This window comes from Garra rufa, chromosome 18 (assembly GCF_049309525.1).
Source record: "Garra rufa chromosome 18, GarRuf1.0, whole genome shotgun sequence".
NCBI classification, from domain to species: domain Eukaryota; kingdom Metazoa; phylum Chordata; class Actinopteri; order Cypriniformes; family Cyprinidae; genus Garra; species Garra rufa.
In genome coordinates, this window is record NC_133378.1 from 35,318,277 (window position 1) to 35,329,558 (window position 11,282).

Genomic DNA, 11,282 nt, shown 5'->3' on the forward strand with positions numbered 1-11,282 from the left:
GACCCGGTCTGAGTTATGAGCAGCAGCGTTCCTAATGACACGTCTGAGGACGCACCCCTCATTTTCATCAATCTAATCACAGAGAAGAGCGTGTGTGTGTGTGTGTGTGTGTGTGTGTGTGTGTGTGTGTGTGTGTGAGTGTGTGTTGGGCGGGCAGTTACAGCATGGTAAGCCGGAGGAATGTCTTTGATGTCATGGATGGAGTATGCAGGCCAAAGTCATAACAGTCATTTTTCAGAGGGAAAATTACACAGGGGCTCCGTCGACATCAAGCCCCGAACAACAGCATGAAAGTCAGTCCAAGCGGCAGCTTTCCACGGTAACGCATGCCCGGAGAGCTCAACCGCCAGGAGATGAGCTGTCATCATCACAAAAACACACTTTGAAACAACACAAAGGGAGAAGACACAGCGACAAAAATACCTGACAGCAATGAAAGGCATTCCAGAGCCTGGAGTGTCACTTCTAATCCACGGATATTTCACACTTGCGTGTTAGGCTCAACAATGCACACAAATACTGAGGAATGATTGCAGCACTCATGGATCATGTTACCTGACATAACACAAAAACTGAGCAGACTGTCTATTGCAATTATAGATTGCCATACTTAGTGTAAGTGCTCTGAGTATTAACTTTAGCATGTAACTCATCGATAGACACTCAAAACTCTGTACAACTGTACAGTAGCACTAACAACTACTTAAAACATTTAAGGAACTACTTAACCGTACATTATGATGCTAACTGCCACTTAGAAAAGCTTAGCAGCTGCATAACTGCACAGTGACATGCTAACAGACATTCAAAAATCTATAGAAACCGATTAACCTTTTAACAAGATGCTAACTACTGCTCAGAACACCTTAGCAACTGCTTAACTGTACAGAAACATGCTAACAGACACTCAAACTCAATAGCAACTACAACAACATGCTAACAACTAAAATACTTAGGAAACAGGCAACCATATCAACATGCTATAAAAAAAACACAAAGATCATCTCAGCAACTTGCATAATTGTATAGTAACATGCTAACAAACACTGAAAACTCCCTAGCTTCCAAGTAACTGTACAGCAACATGCTAACAACTACTTTAAACACCACAGAAACCACTTAATCGTACATTAAGATTAGGGATGCACCGATACCAATCGGTCGATAAAGCTTGCGCGTTTTGTCAGTAAAGCCGGTTCTGTAATCAGCGGTAAATGCCATCAGGTGCGTGATTTCACGTTGAGCTGTATATACTACACACAGCCGTTGTTTACCGACGAGCTGCGCATAGCAATGTTCATTATCAGTGTGAATGTGCGCAGCTCGTCGGTAAACAACGGCTGTGTGTAGTATATACGGCTCAACGTGAAATCACGCACCTGATGGCATTTACCGCTGATTACAGAACCGGCTTTACTGACAAAACGCGCAAGTTATCGACCGATACATATCGTGCATCCCTATTAAGATGCTAACGTCCACTTACAAAAACCTTAGCAACAAAATGTACAGCTGTACAGCAACATGCTAGCAGCTACTTAAAACACCCTATGAAATTGCTTAATACGGCAAGATGCTAATGACTACTTTAGCTAAATTAAGCAGTTGCATAACTGCACAGTGACATGCTAGGTATTTGAAAATCTCTAGGAACCATTACCATTCAACAAGATGCTAATGACTGTTCAGAACACCTTAGCAACTACTTCACTGTGCTAACAGACAGTCAAAACTCCATAACATTCACAACATGCTAACAACAACCAAACTACACTAGGAAACACTCAACCATATAGCAACATGCTAAAAAACACTAAGATCGCCTCAGCAAATTGCTAAGAAACATTGAAAGCTCCCTAACATCCAAGAGGCTGTACAGCAACATGCTTACAACTAAAACCCCCTAGGGACTGCTTAACCTTATAGCAAGATGCTAATGGATCACGACCATTCAGAATACCTTAGCAACCACCAATGTGCTAACATAATGCAAACTTCATGTAACTAAACAGCAACAATTACTAAAAAGATCACTTACATCATATAAAAAGATGCTTACGACTGCTCCAAACACCTTATTAACTCCTAACAACCGCATAATCATACAGCAACATGCTAACTACTTAAAACATTAAAATGACTTCTTAACCAGACAGCAACATGCTAACGACCACTTAAAACACCTTAGAAAGTACATAGCTTTACAGCCAAATGCTAACAGGCACTCAGAACACCTCAGAAACTGCATAACTGTACAATGACACACTAAAAAAAAAAAAAACACTCAAAACGTTCAAGCAGCCATATAACTGTACAGTAATATGCTAGTTAAAACATTTATTATTTCAGTCTTTTCCTCACACAATGCTGTCATATGGATTATTTTGCCCTGGCCAACATTTACTTTCTCTGTATGGAAAAGAACACACGGAACATTCTTTAAAACATATCCTTTTGTGTTCCAGAAAGTCATAGGGGTTTGGAATACCATGAGGGTGAGTAAATGATGACAGAACTTTCATTTTTTGGTGAATTGTTCCTTTAAGACATTTCAGCACCAGCAGTCTGTGTGTGTGTGTGTGTGTGTGTGTGTGAGGAGAGAAAGGCAAGGGCTACAGAGGCACCTGGGCGACCTCCATTGCATTAAGAAACACTCCCTTACAACAGCAAACAGGTGTTGAGTTTCCACCCCGTAGTGTCGGATCGCACAGGAAGAGGGTGTTTGTCCTCGGGTTCACTGTAAGGCAGAGCATTCACGCACAGGAGGGAGGATTCAGTGTTTATTACTTATGGAGATGTGCAATTATAGAGATTATAGGATTAGAATGAAGATCTGCCTGTCTGGAGGTGTGTGCGTGTATGTGCTGTATTAACACAGATAATGGGCGAGGGCGACCTGAATACTTATGTGACAAACATACAAAAAAAAAAAAAAAAAAAACTCTAGCTGAGAGCTGCTGTCATGGGATTTTATTGGCAATTGTCATAGGAAAATAGTTAATAAATTTGCCGGCCTTTTCTTAAACACTACATTTGCGCTCCATTTATTCTCATTGCTGTCGAGGGAAACAGATGAGATGTTCAAGCAATTTCGGAGGAGTTTAAATAAAGAGATCTCCTTTGTGACTGTCCTATGGGAATACACAGACATATGCCTACACAAACAAACATCAACTCCGAACAAATCACGGACTAGCCTGAAAGGTCATGACCTTTTCCAAAGTCTCGTCTTTCAAATGCATTCACTCCCTTTCACACTTCACTACTAGAATGGCAACTCAACTTTCTCATACATTCACAAAACTAAAAAAAAATGACATGTTTCCCAGAAGACAAATAAAGTTCAAATTATCCTGATCTTCATATTCAAAAAGTTTTCACCCCCAGCTCTTAATGCATTGGGTTTCCTTCTAAAGCATAAGTGAGCATTTGAACCTTCAGTAGTATTTGCATAGTCCCTCAGTTGTTCTCAGTGTGAAAAGATGGATCTCAAAACCATGCAGTCATTGTTGAAAAAGGGTTCAAATACACATAAATGCTGAAAAACCAAATAATTTGTGGGACCTGAAGGATTTTTCTGAAGATCAGCAAGCAGTTTAGTTGTTCAGGACAAACAAGGGACAGCCGTAGAATCAGGTAACAACACAGTATTAAGAATTAAGTGTATGTTAACTTTTGAACAGGGTAATTTTCGTAAATTCAACTATTATTTTCTCTTGTGAACTATATGTAAACGCCTTTTATGTGAAATATCTTATTCAGGTCAGTACTAAATGATCCCACTTATTGACTTATTTTGGTGAAATAATAAAAATTTTGCAGATTCTGCAAGGCGTATGTAAACTTTTGACTTCAACTGTATTTCCAAGTTACCGCACACACACACAAACTTTGTTCAAGCTTGAAAACTCTCAAAGTGTAAACACTCCCAAATCCTCCCTTTAACCTTTGACTTCTTCCTCTTTCCCCGTCATACCACTCATCACTCTCGGTTTGGAAATGTACTCAGCCTCCCTGAGGTGTAAAAAGTGTTTTCCTGTAAGTCAGCTGGATTTAAAACGCTTGATATGACTGAACAACCCACTGAAACCACATCAAACAGACAGACGCTTCCCTTAAAAGACTAAAACCATCCTATCTGAGACCGCCAATAACTTTGGGTTTAGCCGTAGTGCGTGTGTGTGAGACAAAGCCAATAACCGCCAGTCTATGATTCATCTTACCAACAAGTACCTTTGGAAATAAAACAACCAGGATTAATTTCACCACTTAATTTCAGTGCAATTAAAACAACAAAAGAAAAAACAAGACGTACTAATCATTTCCACCTGTCTTTCTGAAGAAGACATAAAGTGTCTTTTTGACACCTGCTTTTAGCTGAAAATTGGAGGTGTCTCCTGTGGCCCCAGGGCCCTAAACTCAGCATTATGACCTCAACCCTGAGAGACGTGCACAGAAAAACCAGCAGTGGTGCATCAGACCTGTCTGCAGACACATACTCATAAAAGAGACGGGTCTTTGATATCCGCCTATAATTAACAACCATATTTTATCAGCTCACAGTCATCCAGACCTACATGAGGCTTTTAATAGAGAGATAAAGGGACAGTGCATTAGAGTGCACAGAGAATGTGCATTGGAGTTCTGCGTTGATATTTCATGGTAAGAGGCTTGATAACAATGTAGTGTCTGGATAGAGTCAAATCGTAGTTGGTAGGACTGTTTTAGTAGAGCTTTATGTTAGAAGAATGCTGCAAATGGACTTCTATGGGAATGGTGCATCACAAGGACAGTGCTAAAGTGACCAAAACCTGGAAAGCTTGCTGTATTTACCAAATGAAAAGTCATTGTGCCATTGGAAATCCAATTTACTGACCTGGCTCTTTTAAAAAAAAAGATCTCAATCATTCCTATCCAACAAATACTCAGTGGGATCTAGACAACCTCAACAGAAATGCCCTAGAGACCATGGAAAATATTTATGTACATTAATTAGCCCATAAACAAAACCCTGTGATCCAACCAACCCTGATCTGACCAGCACAGGTACATTTTTACGTCCAAATCCAACCAAATCTGACAACTTTTCCATTTTCTTTCTAAGAAACTAAATTCAAACACACTGATTTATTAAGATCTGACTCAAAGATGAACAAATGTGTATAAGCAAATGTACGAAGAAAAGAGTTACATTAAACCGAGTTAAGAAACAATAGATAGATAGAAAATTATGTACAGAAGAAAGATACTGTGGATGAAGAGGAGAAACACGCAAATGCAGCTGCAGTCTGAGTCCTCAATGAGAAGGTTAGACGAGTTTCACCTCTGGGCTGTTACTATGCAGACTTTGCGGTAGAGAGAGAAGGAGAGAGAGAAAGTTGCCTGCAGCCCGCTGGCCTACTCTAAATGTTGCATAACAAATGCGCTCGCTGCGTTCCTTGTTTAGCTTGTTAGCCCGGAGACGCGTGACAACACAGCGAACGCTGCATCCCGCCCTCCACCTCCCGAAAAGAGTCGAGGACCAATAACAGCTGGATGAGACAAAGAGGAAAACAGAATGATGCAAATGGTGGAAGAACAAGGTGTTTGTTGTCATCCTTCCCCCAATCAGGTGATTCAGCCACTCGAAAAACAGTTCAACGGGTGCATGTGAGATCAGGGAAACTCTGGTGGTGCGTAAGGAAGCATGCGATGAATTATGTATGTGGAGTCTCCAGTCACACCCTACATAAGAGCTGCATTAAACCGCCACGCGCTTCAGGCTCACGCCGTCATATATAATTCAACAAAACTGAGGTGAAAAACACACTGGAGCACAGCAGGGATTCGCTTGCCGTGTCTAAGACATCAGTTCGAGAGCACTGAAAGGTGACTGCAGTAAGGAATAGACCTCTAGGTTTTCTTTATATATAGTACATCTATTTTTCAATGATAAACATCTTTTTGACATTTATTGACAGGTGGGCTGATGATGAGGAGGAGACAAGGGAGTGGGATTGAGCCATGTCACAAGGGGATGGACGTACAGACAGACAAATGGATAGACGAATAGACAGAAAGATGGACTGATGAATAGACAGAGAGAAGGACAGAGAAGCAGATGGATATACTGTGCATACAGACGGAAAGACAGACATGATAGATCCATCCGTCTGTCTGTCTGTCTGTCTGTATGGATGGATGGATGGATGAATGAATGGATGGATGAATGGATGGAGGAACAGACGGATGGATCTACAGACAGACAAACAAACAAACAAACAAACAAACAGACAGATGGATAGATGAACAGATGAATACACACATATACAGTCTATACTTATATAGTATATATAGACTGACAGACAGACGACAGATTAATAGATAGATAGACAAACAGACAGAAAGACGACAGCTAGATAGCTAGATAGACAGACAGAAAGACAAACAGACAATAGACAGACTGACAGACTATAGACAGACTGACAGACAGACAGAGATAGATAGATATATAGATAGACAGACAGACATACAGATAGATGATACACAGCTTGACAGACAGACAGACAGACAGACAGACAGACAGACAGACAGACAGATAGATAGATAGATAGATAGATAGATAGATAGATAAACGGACGGACGAACAGACAGATAGACAGACAGACAGACAGACGATAGACAGATTGACAGACAGACAGACAGACGTACAGATGGACAGAGAGACAGAGATAGATATACAGATAGACAGACATACAGATAGATAGACGATACACAGCTTGACAGACAGACAGACAGATAGACAGACAGACAGACAGACAGACAGACAGACATACAGATAGATAGACGATACACAGCTTGACAGACAGACAGACAGACAGACAGACAGACAGACAGACAGACAGATAAACAGACAGACAGACAGATAGACAGACAGAGACAGAAAGTAAGACAAAAAGCAGCTCACACCCATCTCAAAAATAATCCGCTGTCTCATATTTCGGACACACCCTGTCCATCTCGATATCAAAGCTTTCGTAAAGACAACATCCACCTGCACCCATGGGATTTGGCTGGCAGGACATTCACCATTCCTCTCAGTATGAATCTCTTCAACACAAACAGTGAAAGCAGTCTACAGTTTAGCGTCCAGTAATACAGTCTCATTGACAACCCTGCAGTCCACCGTCAACACACTTTGAAAACGATTAATGTCCACAGCGCCAGCGTCCTCAGGGAGCAACTATAGAGACTGTGTGGAAGTGTAAGATACTCTTTTCCTAGAACAGGTTTTCCTGAGAACTTCGCACACTTCACAAGCCATTAAACTCCACTGGAAAGAAATACACAAACATGACAGGCAGGACTGGAACGTGGCTTGCGGCCAACCACGTGTGTCCCTAGACCACAGCCAAAGACCAGGCCTTTTCTCTACACCTTTAATAGTCCTCTACTGTAGCAGCACACAGAGGATATATTGGGATCGCATGCTTCTTACTAAATACTGTATCTGCATACTGTATGCTATTTTTAAAGCAGAATGCAATACTGTCTTCTCAATTTCTGTCTCTCTTTATACTTTCTCTTATCTCTAGTTATGAGGGTAACCATGTACTCCCAGCACTTGCTCTGATCAGCGAAAATGGATGCATGTTTAAGCATGTGTAAGGAAAGGAAAGGAAAGGAAAGGAAAGGAAAGGAAAGGAAAGGAAAGGAAAGGAAAGGAAAGGAAAGGAAAGGAAAGGAGGTGAAGTGAGGCCAAGTATGGTGACCCATACTAGGAATTTGTGCTCTGCATTTAACCCATCCAAGTGCACACAGTAGTGAACACACACACACCGTGAACACACACCCGGAGCAGTGGGCAGCCATTGCTGCGGCTCCCAGGGAGCAGTTGGGGGTACGGTGCCTTGCTCAAGGGACTCACCTCAGTCGTGGTATTGAGGGTGAAGAGAGTGCTGGTTATTCACTCCCCCCACCTACAATCCCTGTTGGACTTGTAACACCTTTGGGTTACAAATCCGACTCTCTAACCATTAGGCCACGGCTGCCCCAAATGAAAGAGAGTAAGCATGAAAGAGAAGATGTGCTTGCTAAAATAATTTTATCAAAACAAACCACCCAGAATGCCTGAACCAAGAAACCAGTCTGAGACTTGTCAGATTTGACCCTATATGTGGCCCTGGAAAACACTTACAACGTCTTAACTACACTTAAAAATACATTGTATGGGTCAAAATGTTCAATTTCTTTCATGGCAAAATTATTAAGTAAAGATCATGTTCCATGAAGATGTTTTGTACATTTCCTACTGTATATATATCAAAACTAAATTTTTGCTTAGTAATATACATGGCTAAGAACTTTCTTTGCACCCTCAGATTACAGATTTATGTGTTTTATATTAAAACATAAGTAATAATTTTATAAAATACACTATAAACAGAGTATTAAGTGCTGCTAGGCTCTTTGCCAGGTACGCCGTCCGACCGTAAAACAGGACATGAGGGCACCCTATTAACATCCAGCCTTGAAATCAAAATGATGAGGAGTTTTAGCTGTCCTGAGGAGGTTTTAGTGAACTGAGAAGGGAACAGTCATGGATGAGCCGTCCCATTCAGAGTTTTTGTCTCGTTACCACGGAAATGCTAATCTGAAAGAGCCAGACACACTTCACTGCCTCACAGTCATGCGTCCTTCTATTACGCTAACAAACACTCACACACACCCACACTTCAACATTTATAGCCATTCCACCACCCGAAAAAAAGTGGTTTTACTTGCTCTGTGGCTTTGAGGAAACAAATCTGAAAAATATTCCACAAACTTTTTAGATTTTTTTTTTCATAAACTCAGACAGACAGTTTTCCTCTGACCATAAATCTACAATTTTCATTCTTAACTAAATGATTCTATTTAAGAATTTTTGTTATAAGAAATGTCTGATTATGTTATATTAATTATATATATTTTTTTACATTTTATTACCTTTTTGAATAAAATGCAGAAAAATCATGCACAATTTCATACACATGCTAAAGTCAATATTTTAACACACCTTGCAGAATCTGCAAAATGTTAATTATCCCTCAAAAAAGAGGGATCATACAAAATGCATGTTATTTTTTATTTAGTACTGACCTGGATAAGATATTTCACATTTAAAAGACGTTTACATATAGTCTACAAGAGAAAATATTAGTTGAATTTATAAAAATGACCTTGTTCAAAAGTTTACATACACTTGATTCTTAATACTGTGTTGTTACTTGAATCATCCACAGCTGTGTTTTTTTTTTTTTGTAGTGATAGTTGTTCATGAGTTCCTATGTTTGTGTCTTGAACAGTTAAACTGCCTGCTGTTCCTCAGAAAAATCCATCAGGTCCCACAAATTCTTTGGTTTTTCAGCATTTTTGTGTATTTGAACCCTTTCCAACAATGGCTGTATGCTGTAAAGATCCATCTTTTCACACTGAGGACGACTGAGGGATTCATATGCAACTATTACAGAAGGTTCAAACACTCACTGATGCTTCAGAAGGAAAAACGATGCATTAAGCTGGGGGGTGAAAACTTTTTGAATTTGAAGATCAGGGTAAATTTAAGTTATTTTGTCTTTTGGGCAACATGTAAATATCTTATGTAGCTTCTAAGGGTCAGTACTAAATAAAAAAATATATTATATTTAGGCAAAATAAGAAAAATGTACACATCTTTATTCCGTTCAAAAGTTTTCACCCCCGGCACTTAATGCATTGTTTTTCCTTATGGAGCAGTGTTTAAACCTTCTGTAATAGTTGCATATGAGTCCATCAGTTGTCCTCAGTGTGAAAAGATTGATCTCAAAATCATACAGTCATTGTTGGAAAATGCAGAAAAACCAGAGAATTTGTGGGTCCTTAGGGATTTTTCTGAAGAACAGCAGGCAGTTTAACTGTTCAGGACAAACAAGGGACTCATGAACATGAGTATATATATAAATCATGCACAATAACACGTTTGTCAGATGTTCTCCACCTCTCAAATGACAGAAAAATATATTTGCCAAAAAAAATAATAAAGTCCATAAATAAAACAAAATTGCTTATTTTTCATGCTCCAGTTCTCATATTTGAATATTTTATTTCCATCAAAAATAACTCTCATTAGAGAAGTTAACACATTGCACATGTTGTGTATAAAATACTGTATCATTATTAGCATTTACATAACATATGAAGAAAAAGAGCATGTATATGAGAGAGACTGTGTTGAACAGGGATGAGACTAAGAGAGCATGTGCAAAACACTGTTTACAGTGTTTGACCTAATTGTGTCAGCATCATGCCTGATATCACAGAGACGAACACACACACACACACACACACACACACACACACACACACACACACACACACACACACACACACACACACACACCATGTGTAGCAGAAGCAGCGTAAACAGATCCTAATGTGGCCATGCTGATTGTGAATGGTACCACAGGCCCTTCTAAAGCCCACACACACACACACACACACACACACACACACACACACACACTCACTCACTCACTCACATTTGCACTAATTCAGATTCATATTAGCTGCTCTGTTGTTAAAGTGCACAAGAGACAATCACAATGAAAGGGCTGATGGAGGCTAATTATGGTGCTGGGGGAGGGTGTACACAAATCTATTCAATATATCATTACCACAACAATAACACAGACTTCAAAAGTTCCTCTGATATTAGAAACCAACATCATACTCACAATACCAGCTGTTAGCTCAGAAATCAGTTTCACGTTTGCTGAAGAAAATATGAGTGGAGATTGCCATTATAAGACTGTGCCACAATGCTGGACTGTTTGGATGGATCACAGGGCGTTGCTAAGTGGTTGCTAAGGTGTTCAGTGTGATTTAGTGTTTTTAGGGCACTCTTTATGGTTGCTTACAGGCTCAAGTTACACACTGAAGTTGCAAACTTAGGGCTCTGGATTTAAACAGAGCTCTAACCCTGAGTATGAGCAATAACAATAGTAACAATTACTAAATAAATAAACACTTAAAGGTGCATCTTTTCCAAAATAAACTGAAATAGTAAACATTTAAAAGTAAATAAAAGAGCTAATAAAATAAAACAAGTTTAAACAAAACACTTAAAGGTGCATCTTTTCCAAAAAATAAATAAATACAATAAAATAAAATAAAAATATATATAATAAAATAAAATAAAATAGTAAAATAGTAACAATTAAAAAAAAACACTTAAAGGTGCAATTTTTTCCAGAATAAATAAAATAAAATAGCAACAATTTAAA